The 14,505-nt window shown below is 39.2% G+C and overlaps 1 protein-coding gene across 6 annotated transcripts in view; it reads right to left on the minus strand.

Annotated features, from left to right (window-relative positions):
- Positions 1-14,505, minus strand: part of CENPP (centromere protein P) — a 154,427-nt gene that overhangs the window by 56,138 nt on the left and 83,784 nt on the right. The window lies entirely within an intron of this gene.

The following is a 14,505-nucleotide window of genomic DNA, read 5'->3' on the forward strand; positions in this document are numbered from 1 at the left end:
TAATGTTTACAAACAGAGCTCTGTTTCCCTAGAAAGGAGTTCAGTCTCTTGAAGAAAAGAAGCCTTTTAAATCTTCCATTCCAGGCTTTCATATTATATTCTTTCACTAGTGAGGCCAAGCATTTGATAAAAAGTACTCAACATTTTTATTTTCAAGACCAATTTCAATGTTTTTTCCAATCATTTCAGCAAAAAAAGAAAAGTAGTTCTAGCATCTTTCATGGGTTTTTTTTGTGTGTTCTACAGTCCTTTCTTGAAAGAGTAGGCGGCTGGTAGGAAAGAATTACGGATCACTGACAAGTCATTATTTTCCTCACAAATACTTTCCACTGGGCTATTCTGTGAGGCATAAAGAAAATATGCACTGTTTTCCTCAGCATTATAGGTATGCTGCCTAATTATTTCCTCTTCAGAACAGCTGAGAACAATGGATGAAATGGCATCATACAGGGATTGAACTTTTTAAAAGTATATAAAAGCTGTAAGCAACTGCACACCATAAACCCTTCCGAGGGCATATATTAAATCCTGAACTGTAGCTTCACTGCCTCACTCCAGCAGTGAAGGTTTCACTGGGCATTTCCTAGTCTTCTACCAAGAGATGTCATACAATCAGCACAAGCATCCCGTTCACACAGTGTTTACCAGTGACGTGTCTCCAAACATCATTTTGAGCCTATTATAGATAGCATAGATGAACACTTGAGTTCTTTTCTCTGAAGTGATACAATCATGAAAAAGAAATAAATAGCATAAATGAACACTTGTTTTCTCTGAAGCTACACAAGCATGATAAAAAAGTAGATCTCATTGGTAAATCTCAAAGTTCCCTCTTGAACAATTTCCTGCGAGGCACAATGGTACATCATCTCCAGTGAGGCAAAAGGGAATGTATTTCTTGTAAGAAACAACCCTAAAATATGCAAATTTCCATAAAAAGACCGGTTTGAACACTTTGGTAAAATATGGTTAGAAGTTATACCTTGGTGATCGCCTTGGTTTGGTAAAGAAATGTGAAACCAACAGCCTGAGTTGTTCACAGTATCACAGTATCACTTAGGTTGGAAAGGACCTCGAGGATCATCGAGTCCAACCTATCAACACAGACCCCATGACTAGACCATGGCACCAAGTGCCACGTCCAATCTCCCCTTGAAGGCCTCCAGGGTCGATGACTCCACCACCTCCCTGGGCAACCCGTTCCAATGACGAATTACTCGCATACAGCATTGGGGTTTGGGTGGTTTGATTTCAAACTTTGAATGTTTGATTCCTTCCTTCCTTCCTTCCACTTTGGCTAACAATCCTATGTCTTTGTGACACACCATTAGGTTCCCAGACAAATGCTTGGAGAAGACTCTAAATTAGTAAAATGAATTATTCAAGTCTATTGCTGAATAACTTGCTCAAGCAGCTAAGGAAGCTGCCATATTACACCATTGTGCTTATAATAAATTTAAGCAAAGCACCATGTATTGCTGCTACTGTTTTTACTCAATGTGAATATTTCTTAGCAAAACAGATTTACAAGACCCACTTGAAAACATCCACTGGATTTGATAAATTTTGCTAAAATACAACAGACTAAAAATTGATTACAATCTTTAACATACTTTTTTTCCCCTCTAATACAAGCCTCTTCACTTTTAAGATGATATAGAAGTGAACTTTATGCAAGTCATTTGTCTAGGATTTCCCCTTTAGTCATAAAACAAGCATCAAGCTTGCCTGATAAATGCTTCCTACAAGCAGCACTTAATAATGTAACATAACCTCAAGTACAGTTACACTGCAAATATGTCACAGGAGTGAAGCAGAGACTGAAGGAAAAATGTTTTGGAATCTGAACACAACAGTAGTAGAGGCACAAGACCAAGAAGGAGAAAGAAGCCAAGGGATGAAGAGTATGCAGCACATGGAGGCTTACTCACTTAAGCAATATATGGGCAATTAAACTTGGATAACATTTCCATATGCCAAATGCAAGCACTTTAAGTCTGTTCACTCTTCAAAATGAGCAGCTACACCGGAAGAGAAAAAAAATCCCACTCCTTTTAAACAGTGAGCCTCCTCAAAGGATTTTCTAGACAAAGGAAATGAGATGATTGTCCATTTACAGCTTGCGACAGAAAGACATAGGGAAGTGACCTGACCATCCTTGGTCATAAGAAATAGGGAAACAGATTCAGAATCTTTGGCCACCAGAAGGATAAGAGTACAATCACAAACCCTTACAGTTACTGTGCATTCTCTACAAGATATTTGAAGAAATAATTTTACAGGCTTACATTGGAAATTAATACACTTCAAGAAAGCAATTGGACTGAGAATGGAATACAATGCTACTGAAGTATTATCCCTCATGAGTTTGATAAAATAGTGTGGCCCAAACCCTGCAACAGCCATTAGGTACTCTTGTATGATGACAGAGCTTTTAAGATGTGCCTGAAGTTTTGTTTTGTGCACAGGGATATACACTTCTGGCAAGACAGAAACTCCAAACCAAAACACAGTTGTGGCCTTGGAAGCTTAGGTAGCTTTCTGACTTTGAAGCAATGACTGGAGGCAGTGTGGTTTCTCTAAGATAAGGCAGAAGACACTTCTTTAAATAAAAACCTCTCAGAAATATAAATGCATCAAATGCCTCCCAAAGCCAGGTAGGTTTTAACTCACATGTGTTGAGGCTTCTAGAACCTTTGACAAGCTCAACATTTAGAACTTACAGTATTAATGCTTCTCTATTTTCCATTTCAATTCAATAAAAATCGAGATTGCTTAACGCCAAAGGTACAAATCGCTCAACTCTGCCCCAAGAAAGAGCTTAGTGTACGACCACTGGCTTTCTAGCGGCCCAAAACAATAGAATGAATGTCACCCCAGGAATTCTCTTTTGCATAATGCTACAGAGAGTGGTTGATGGCATTTCCGAGTTTCAGTTCTGAAACATGCATCATGCTTGGACTTACCACAAGCCTGCTGTGCATTCCACAACAAAATGAAAATCAGAACTGAGCAGCATCGTTTTATCATTTCTCTACCAACCATTTGATTACTCTTCTACTGAAAATAATCAAAGATCACTCTCAAATAACAACTTTAAAAGCGGTCACATGATGGTAACACAAACAGTTTACCATTTCTACTGTACAGGAACACAAACATCAACTTGTTGAAACGCTCATGTGAAAACATCTTCAAGTCCTATGTTTATATTCTAACATATACCATTTTCAGAGAACACAAGACTACAGGCAGCAAAATATTAGACATATGAGAAAATACTACCAAGCTAATTTTACACAATAATTCTGGTAAATTGCTATACGAAGCAGTTCTCAGAAAACAAGTCAGCAGATCAGAAGTTTCTAGACCAATAGAGTATCTGGTGCTCTGGAAGTCTACCTTAAGTAAGCTTCAAAAATCTCTTCTCATTTGGAAGTACAGGCACTTAAAAACATAACCACAGAGAGCTGTGTATATCCTCTTTGGATTTGCAGCCTGAAACAGCCAACAAAAGGCCACTCCTGTTTAAATGCAGAAACAGCAATGAACAGGCAGTATCAACATGCCTTACATGGGGTATACAAACACTCCTCACTAAAGTTATCTATCGAGTTTTAGGAGACCAAAACTCAGTTGAAATAACCACTTAAAGGGGTCAGAATCACCCTATGATCACCTTGTAGAAAGTCCAAGGTCGCAAACCACAGCAGTGAAGTCTGCTTTGGAAAGAGTGAATGCTTTTAAAGAGACTTACTTCAGGTTTAAAGCATTTAGAGATTTAGTGCAGCAGAAGCAACAGTGAACCACGCATCCCACACTCATCTGGAGGTGACCCTGCCTAACAGCCTTACCATCCTCCTGAAACGTGAAAAAGGTATAAACAGCTACTAGTTCATAATAATATGATTAATATGTTCATAATAATATGAACAGACTAGTTCATAATAATGTTTGACTTAGCTCCATAGGCATACATCCCTGTTTTCTAATGAACAAAAAAGAGAGACATCCCTGCTGCTATTCTTACTTAGTAACTGTACCCTTCTATTATAGTTAGTTACCATTAAATCCCCAACTCTTTATTTCAAGAGGAAAGGCTTTAATTTTACTTCTCTTGGCACACTGAAAACTATTTTAAATGGGAGGAAAAAACAGCAGACGTGAAATAAGAGCTCTGATTTAATGATGTCAACAACTTCTGTACAGTTGCAAGGCCCAAAATAGTGTGGAATAAAGTTGGAATGCTTTTTCCATCTAGAAGCAGTGAAGACATCACTTGCAAAACCCTAAAATGTATTAAACAGAGCTTCTTTTCCACATTAGGAAATGATCATGCAATCAAAATGAATTGAGCTTTTTATTTGCCTAATAAATTACCATATTACTCAAAAGGTTTATACCGATTCAGGCATCAGGCAGCTATACTCAAACGCTAGCAAGCATAATTTACACAGTTTTGTGACAAGTGGTATGACAAAACTCAATGGAAATGCATTGCTTTAATATTCCCCATATCCAAGCTACAAAGTCTCATTCCATGTGTAATGTTTCTTGCTAAGACACGCTGTTCCACATCAAACTTCCATCAGAACAGACTGGTAAATACTTAACACTGGTTTTTCCTTTTCAGTGTAGAACAGAGAATATCAAACAGAACTTTTCAGAACCATCTTCCATTATACACGATGCAAAAAGAACAAGCTGCAACAGTTATGACATCATTAAATTACCTCTGGGAAAACATTCACGTACCATTGTGCGTCCCTGAAAGAACTTACAAGGGCCAAGTACTGCAGAAAACATTTTTGGTCACACCATAAACCTGTTTGTGACATTTTGCCACACATTAAGTCTCCTTATCTAAACAGGACAATGCTTGATCAGTCTTAAAAGGAATGGCATAAAGAAAGCCAAATTTTCCTAAGGTGAATCTCAAAATTTGAATCTGTCTTAAACCCACAGCTTTATTTTTACTTCACGGCAACTAAGAGCGAAAGAACACCACAAAGAGCAATGCCCTTTCCCTGTGGAACTATTTTTGGTGCCTGTTCAAGACAGAGAATCGGACTAGATGGGCTCTGATCTGATCCAGCCCAGCTGTTCCTATGCTTTTATGTACTTTGCACACAGCCCTGCCTAATTGCTGCTGAACATAATTTTGCACATTTCCATTAAGGACTTACTGACTTTATCAGCCTGTAAACACAGTTAATAAAGTTTCCCAATTCACAATCTGGTCATTGCTATGAAGTTCCTGGAACAATGCACCACTGCCTCTTCTCTGTAGTCACGTCTATGAAAATTTCTCACCAAAGAATTGGATTTCCCACGGTATACTACAAGATATCAAGGACAGGGGAATCTCATTTGAATGGGGAGGTGGACTAGAGAGCTGACATTCTGTCACTGCCCAGTAGCTAAATGCTATTACACAAGCCCACGCAGCTTACTTCAGCCACTCATTAAAACTAAAGGTAAAGTTCAATCTGTATTTCACAAAAGGTCTGGTTTTCATTAATGCCTATAGGTGAGAATCTCTGTCTTGGTGACTAAAAGTAATTTCCACTTATTTTCACATTTTCACCTGGGAGGTCTACAACAAGGTTTACTTTGGACATTGACTTCAAAGCTCTGTATGCAGAAATTGTAATTCTTCCAGCTTGGTTAATATTGTGTACTAAAACTATTTGGAATACCATGTTAATCCCCAGAAAAAGGAAATACCTTCTTTTCTTCCCTTAGATTGCAGCTTCCTGTATAAAAATTCCTCTTCTATGGAATGATAAAAATACACAGAACTATACCGGGTTTTAGGAGCAGGCAGTTAGGGGAAATGCCTGAATGCTGCTTATTTATTGTATGGTCCAAAATCTCTTCTGCTGGGCTTGGGAATTACAAAGGAGTTTGGGAGTTACAAAGGCTTAGCTACTCACTATTCACCTTAATGCTAGAAGTCAGTGATGGTCTTGCCTCATGCTTCAGATCCAGCCCTACTAGTTTGCCAGCGATAATGGACAGACATGATCTGTAGTCTCTACAAGTGAACAGTGACGAGCTGAGTGAATTCCCCAGCACAACATTCTGCCTGTCTTCTTGAGCCACCCAGGACTAAATAAATTAAAGCACTAACAGTTGCATTATTTTAAAAGTTCATCTTAAAAAATATTTACCTTTTATTTTCTTCTTCAATAGTCTGTTAAGCAAGGAAGTGCCTGCAGCCACTGAGTAAACAGTTACAGTAGTTCAGTAGAATTTCCACTTCTTTTGCATTTAATACTTCATAAAAGACACAGATCTCTACACAGCTACTGAGTACAAACATGAGTTAGTCAGAGCTACCCATTTAGGCTACTATTTATGTTAACATATCTTTGATGAACTGAGCTGTTCAGACCAGCTAATAACCTACTGTTTCCTACAAAGTACTTTGAAGCAGTTCTGTTAATTCAGACAGAAGAACTTTCACTCCAAGTGTGCAGCATTATCAGTATATCTATACAGAAAACTGTGGGTTTCAGGCAGTAATACTGAAATAAATCCATGTTTCTCTGTGGGAACTCCTCATATGATAGCAATTCCTAGGGAAAATATATAAGAGCTGACTTACTTTTTCCACAAGACAGCTATTTTTCTCAGAGGAGTAATAATGAACACAGCTGTGGAAATATTAGATACTCAACAACACTCTTGACCAAGACAAGAATCTTCTCAGTGAATTATGTAATGATATTTTTAAAGGATTAAAATTAGGGGAAAGGATTAAAATTGACCTCATTTTTTCACAGCAACTTGTCCCAAAACCTGAAAGCTGCCTATGCCATTAACATTTCATCCTCTGGCATCAAGCATTCTGTTGCTTTAAAACCTTCACCGTTAGGAACTGAGTGCCCTTGTTAATATTTCATGGTTAATATCCCCTTTTAAATGACTACTCTTTATAAATCCATATGGCTTGCTCACTTCCAGGGGAAGATGGTGCTGAATTTCTTCAGTAAAACTTATTCATGACCAGTCTTCCAGGAGAATTCTCCATTTTTTCCCAGCACAGTTTGGCTCTCATAACAAAGAGCTCAGGAAACAAGACTTTTCCACTTTCAATTAGACCAATTACTTTTTGAGTCTACATGAAACATTAAAATCTACTATACTTTCCTGCACATTTCCACAGCTGAACTACGTTTTGTGAAGTATCTCCTTTTGGTTGGAACCTGTCACCCACTCATTTCTCTTCTGTTAACCTAGTTTATGAATTTGAATCAATTATTCTCTTTCTTTCTTAATCATATATGGGTTCAAATAGATTTCTATTACCTACATTCTCTCTTTATTTTGCAGGATGTTTTTATAGTCTCTGGTAAAACCATAAATAAGAGAAAGATTGATTAATTCACTTTCTTGGTTGAATTAAATTTTCTCCAATCTTCTGAGCAAAGCACACTCCGTGCTTTTATGTGAGGAGACATGCATCACTTAATTATAAAACCTAAAGAAATTATCATAACCATGAAACAAAAGCACAGCTGCAGCATAAATCATATGACAATTACCAAAGCTCTACTTTGCTCATTTAACAAAATAAGTTAGCCATAGGTAGGTCAGCTTACTTTCTAAACTCAAAGCTACTTCATACTGCTGTGAGCAAGCCAAGAGGAAATTACCCTTTGTGTAACATAAGCATTCAAGAAGAAAATAATAGCCTCTGCTTTACAAATTGTTCTAGAAAAAAAGATCTCATTTTCCATACCACAAGTTAATATGCAATTATGATATATGTTTTCTTTCAGTTTACATAACTGTTTCCACCGAGTGGTAAAAGTAACTTCTATCATCCAGAGACTGACTTTCTATGATAAAAAAGCAGTGGAAAACCATCCCGGCAAGAGAACAGCTAAACTAACGCATTCCTATATTTCCAAACACGTGCCTTGGAAAACAGTTTATTAGGAAATCTGCCAGGCAATTCCAACCTTTATGCTAGTTTCTACGTGGCCTTTCAGCAAGTTTTTGTCTTCTGATTTCTTTCTTTTGCCAGCTCTGCTCTAGCACCTACCGCACATGCCTGCGTGTGCAACGGCACCTGAGCTCACGCCTAGGCTCAACCACCCAGACTCTTCGCAGACTAAATCAAAGGACTCGTCCTTTGTTCACAGCCACAGGAGACTCAGCTTTTGGAATACCACATACCCACAGAGGGAATTGTGTCAGGAATGTGTTTGTTGTTTTATACTCACAAGTTTTATTTTTTAATATGACAGCACCACTAGTACGAACAGCTGCAGAACCTTGACATATTTTCACTGATGAAAACACAGATGGAACAGCATAGTTATTACATCTGCTAGGTTATAGCAAATACTGCAGGGTTCCCCCCATTCACATTTCATTTCTACATTTGTTTCTTTTCCAATTATGCTTACACTTGTGGCTTCCCTACAGGTGAAATGGGGAAAGAATCATAGTATCATAGTATCAGTCAGGGTTGGAAGGGACCACTAGGATCATCTAGTTCCAACCCCCCTGCCATGGGCAGGGACACCCCACACTAGATCAGCCTGGCCAGAGCCTCGTCCAGCCTGGGCTTAAACACCTCCAGGGACGGGGCCTCGACCACCTCCCTGGACAACCCATTCCAGGGTTTCACCATTCTCATGGTGAAGAACCTCCCCCTGAATCTCCCCACCTCCAGCTTCATTCCATTCCCCCTAGTCCTATCACTGTTAAAAATCAGCTAAACACTTTATGATATAAAAAAAAGTAAAGCAAAGGTAGTTGTCTTTTTTTCTTAAGTGTCAACTTGGAAAAAATAAACATTGATTACATAACAGCAATTACATTATTTTTATGATTTAATAATAGCATATTTGTGAGAAAACATTAAAGTCATAACTGCAGTGGTTAGATACAATTAAAGCAGAGTTTTTCAGACGTAGCCTAATGTGTTTAGTATCAGACCAAACTTTGCATGACAGAGTTGCTGTTACTGTGTTGATGAAACACAAATGGGACCCTCCCACAAAGCTCCCTGGGACAAAACAGGGATCAGACAACACAGGCTGGGTTAATTAATATGGCAGGGAAAGCACTTCCTCACTGAGACAAAATCCTTCGTTTTATTAGTAATGTTTCTGAAATCTTGCAAACAAATGTAGCTTGGCCATCTCCCTGGAAATGTTGTTACTCTTTCCATCTACAAACAGTATATGCTCAAAGAACAAGAAAACGTTTCTTTCAATCCACGTTCTTCATTGCACACAGAAGTGCAGTGTAGCCATTCACTGTAACAGCCTGTCCTCAGTTGGACAAACTGACTCCAAGCCATCCTCCTTTGGATCTTTCTGGCGTAATATAAATTAGTTTTGTTGATAAGTCAAGTTAGGAAATACCACACTACCAAATTGAATTAAATTATTTTTGCAGTCCATGACGCTTTGGAGACTTGCTATTATTTGTTGTGGATCGCCAAGGACATGGTTCTTTATTCTTCAAACTACGATGACAGTTAACACTTTTAATGTTGTCTCTATGGTCCGAACAATATCAATCTAGGCAAAGGTTGTATATTAGGAAATCAATTCATTTGCACTTCCACAGATGGGCAGAATCCAACGGCATGAGATTGAACACATCCAAGTGCCGGCTTCTGCACATTGGCCACAACAACCCCATGCAGTGCTACAGGCTGGGGTCAGAGTGGCTGGAGAGCAGCCAGGCAGAGAGGGACCTGGGGGTGCTGGTTGATGGTAGGCTGAACATGAGCCTGTAGTGTGCCCAGGCAGCCAACAGGGCCAATGGCATCCTGGCCTGCATCAGGAACAGTGTGGCCAGCAGGAGCAGGGAGGTCATTCTGCCCCTGTACACTGCACTGGTTAGGCCACACCTCGAGTACTGTGTCCAGTTCTGCGCCCCTCAGTTTAGGAAGGATGTTGACTTGCTGGAACGAGTCCAGAGAAGAGCAACAAAGTTGGTGAGGGGTTTGGAACACAAGCCCTATGAGGAGAGGCTGAGGGAGCTGGGGTTGCTCAGCCTGGAGAAGAGGAGACTCAGGGGTGACCTTATCACTCTCTACAACTACCTGAAGGGAGGTTGTAGACAGGCTGATGATGGTCTCTTCTCCCAGGCACCCAGTACCAGAACAGGAGGACACAGTCTCAGGCTGCGCCAGGGGAGGTTCAGGTTGGCTGTTAGGAAGAAGTTCTATACAGAAAGAGTGATTGCGCTTTAGAATGGGTTGCCCGGGGAGGTGGTGGAGTCGCTGTCATTGAAGGTGTTCAGGAGGAGACTTGATGGGGTGCTTGGTGCCATGGGTTAGTTGTTTAGGTGGGTTGGATTGGTTGATGGGTTGGACACGATGATCTTGAAGGTCTCTTCCAACCTGGTTTGGTTTATTCTAATAAAGGTTTATTCTAATATTATTGATACTATTTGCTAAAACAAAGGGAGAATAATAAACCAGCACTGGCAGGTGATCAGGTGGCAGGGTTTATTTTGGTGTGTGTGGTGGTTTTTTGGTTTATTTATTTTGGTTTGGGTTTTTTTTTTAATTGTTAAACTTTGGCGGACTGTTTGATAGCCTGTGAGGAAACGTGCTCAGTCCAGCTTGTACTCCAAACCAGAACATTTTCCTTCAGAACTTATTGTTGGAATGATTCAGTAGTTTGGCAATGGTTGTAGAGCTTTTCATTTTAACTACTGTTTGCTTTTCCATGAAAGAATGTCTGGTGTTTCCAACGTCTCTGAGGCAGATAAATACCCATATTCCATAAAAATGCTATGTAATATTATCTGCACTTGTAAGTAGCCATAAAAGCAAGACTAAGGCTTGATACACACAGAAATCAAAACTATTTGAAGACCTTCATTCATCAAACAGGACATTTTCCAGGCAGAACAGCTTCCTGATCTAGTTAAGTGCACAAACCTTTTTGCGGGATCAAGGAGATGGGTGTAAAGGTGCAATAAGCTAGCTGTGAACTTCTTAAATTGGCATTCCTACACAGAGAAATTTATACTGATCTGTAGCCTAAGGCAGAACAAGGTGAACTTCCTCTCTAAGGCAACACAAACTATCTGCAAGGGTGAAAAGTAAGCTGCGTTTGCCTCCCCCACTCCAGATCACCATATGCACAAAACAGCTGGTAAGCATGACAATCACATGGATGCATGCACACTTCATAGCTTTTTGTGCATGTTCTGTGAGCTAAGAATTGCCCTTCAATGCTGCCATATTGCTAATAAATTCCTGGGACTCAAAGCTTGGACAGCAAAATGAAACAGTATATTTTGTGGCAGTTTCTACATTAGCTGCCAAAATGATACAAAACAAGCGTGCATCTCTTAACAAGCAGAAGTGGAATTTAGAATAAACCTTTATTTAGAATAAACCAAACCAGGTTGGAAGAGACCTTCAAGATCATCGCGTCCAACCCACCAACCAATCCAACTCACCCAAACAGCTAACCCATGGCACCAAGTACCCCATCAAGTCTCCTCCTGAACACCTCCAATGACGGCGACTTTATCTTGCATGATAAATAATAACAACTTTATATATTTACCTATAAATAGTGAAGAATCAAGATGAACTACAGAAGCTGAAAAACAAGTTTTTTTCTATACTCAGCTAGCTTGAATGGAGCCAAAACTTAGCTAAAACCAAACTATGTAACTATACTCCACATGGACTGCTTGTGAGCACAACACGAATATGTCATGGTATTAAAATGTGATGGGCCGTCTCCAAGACGCAGTTGTGCAGTTGATGTTAGACTCATCACTTTATGTAAACCACATTTATAAACAGTGCTAGAAAATGAAAGAGTGCTTAGTTTGCCTCACAAAAACAAATGTATACAAAACCAGCTTATAACAAAGAGATTGCAACGTAAGCATTAGTCACATATGGCAGCATATGCTTGCTTGCTCAGGCACATAAAGTAAAACAAATACTGTCATTTTCAATAATGAAATCAAGATAGCCCTTTTATATCTCTGATGTGATAATGTTACACATAAAATGTAACCCAAAGGGATTTTTTTTCCCTTTGTGTATTTCACCATAATGAAAAATTACTCTGAAGCACAAAGTGCTGGATATACTCCGGTCTCTGCCTCAGAAATTCATCTCTGCCACTCATGAAGGTAACAGATGTATTTTAAGGCAAGGCAGAATTCTAATTTTCAACCAATTCTTTCAGTGGTGGGAAGAGAAATAACTGAAAAGGTCTGAGCAAACAGTTTGACCTTGTATAATCTTTTAGTTATTTAACCATGTAATATTTCATAGGAAAATACACAGACATTTGCTCGCAAGGAAAATACCCTCAGACTACTTTCTCTTTGAGCCTCTTCATTAAGAGCCCAGCATTGTGGGTTAAACAATTGTGACATCACATTTTTTTTCATCAGGCTATTTTAAAACAAAATCTCACTATTCATGGAAGAGCAGATGCAATAAGATAGCTTTGTTTTTGCTCTGAATAGCATCTTCAGCTACATCACCTCAAATCAGCCGCTGAACAACACAGCCAAGAAAGCAGAATTTGATCCTGCTTTAGAAGGCACCGCTTCAGCCTTTGAACAGCTGCCACATTCTACATTGCGGACACTGAAGTCTTGCCCTCAGAAGTGAGAGGAACAAGTACCTAGCATCAGTTCACTCCTCTGCACATTCCAGCTTTCATTCAGAACTCAACAGCTGCCCTACTGTGCTGGCTCATGGAATGACTTTGGGGCCAAAAACTAATGTATACTGGAAACAGCGATTCTGAAGAGGAATTCTGCAACAGTAGTTAGTTCTTAGTAAACTGGAAATATGCTGGAAAAGAACAGGTTCATAAGCTGGATTGAGAGCCAGTGGCTTATTTTAGCTGTTGAGAACAATACTGAAAACCACAATCTAAAGTTCAGTCTTGTAGTTAAAAGACCTGAAGAAGTGGCTTCTGGATGTTTTACTTTAGAATCAAATTACATTTGCCATCAAAGCACTGAACCTCTGCCTTGAGCTATTAAGCAGTTTCATTACAGCAACAGCATGCCAATCTAAGCAGTATTTATTTCTACTGTATCAATACTATCCATAGTGCAAAACACACAGGTAGTCCCTCCTAAGGTGAGGCGGTTATGTTTTCCCCAGATGCTACCACTCTACATCGCAGCTTCATTATGTAATATGGCTAAGACCACAAACTTCATACACACAGGAATGCATTCCTACCACCACAGTCAATTAAAAAGAAACTATAATATTTCAAGAAAGTATTTATCCAAAACTGAGATGCTGCTAAACATCAGGAACAGGGAGCACTGCTGCAAAATGAGGCTCTGCTGAAACTGCTGATTCAACACTTGACTGCTGAAAGAAGTGAAAACGCAGAACCCAGTACATTTATATCACAGCCCTCAAGCCCTGCTGTCTTCTACTGAAGAGCCAAAAAAGTGTTGGAGGTTAGCATTAAATTGCTGTTTGAAAACATTTTGCTCAAGCAAACGCATCCAAACCAGGCTATTCAAAACACAGGGGAGTGTTTGCTTAAGAGGCTTTGGTTTCTAAACACAGGCAGGAGAATGCAGATCTGTGCAATTTGAGATTTCAAAAAAGCTGAAGATCATGCTTCAGATTTTTTATGTGGGAATGTGATTGCTATTGAAACTGTAATTTCATTCCTTGGGAAAAGTGATAGAGAGACTGTTTGTCACCATTCTTTTCTGCTACTGGAACTGGAGCAAATGCAGAAACAATGCAGCAGGTCGCGCAAGCTTTATCTTGTTTGATATGATAGCACCAAAGCTTTCATTTTTTTTGGCATAGGATCTCTTTCTTTCTTCAGAAAGTAACAGTAGACAAAATAACTATTATGCAACTTAAACTGTCATTGTGCAAACAGCACCACATTACATATCTATTAAAACCCCCACAACAACAAAACCAACAACAAGCAACATTTCCAGGCTAGGCTTCCACAGCAAGAACAGACTCAAGGAGCTAATTAAAGGAACAGATGCAGTCTGATGTGATGGAACTGGATGGATCCAATGCATTGTAAATTTAAACCCACAAACTGCTACACTGGCTGTGAAACTCGCTGTAGATAAACTCAGCCCTACATTTCTGAAGCACACATAAACAGGCAGCACACGGAAAGTAAACAAAGAGTAAGTGACTTTCTAAATATTGTGATGTGCATGGTAGCACAAACTGTGTGACAGGGCAAATTCTCAGAGTTTATTTTCAGCTCTTCGATCCTGAGCACAGAATATTGCAAATGTTGTCTGTTTAAATAAAATATGTGCTTTATTTCTTATACATGAGAGAAACAAATTAAATCTGGTGGTTAATGAAAATCTGATCTGCACTGGCATTTGATCATCTGTATTTTACATACCTGAGCCCTAGCTAGAGAACTGTTTACTGAAATACTGAATTTATACCTAACTACGCAACAAAGCTCTGATTTTATAACTTCAGGAGGTTTGGCAACATGCTGAGGGCAGTAGGCTATTGCT

This window comes from Melanerpes formicivorus, unplaced genomic scaffold (assembly GCF_026170545.1).
Source record: "Melanerpes formicivorus ecotype bairdi unplaced genomic scaffold, bMelFor1.0.p_v2 SCAF_38, whole genome shotgun sequence".
Taxonomy (NCBI): domain Eukaryota; kingdom Metazoa; phylum Chordata; class Aves; order Piciformes; family Picidae; genus Melanerpes; species Melanerpes formicivorus.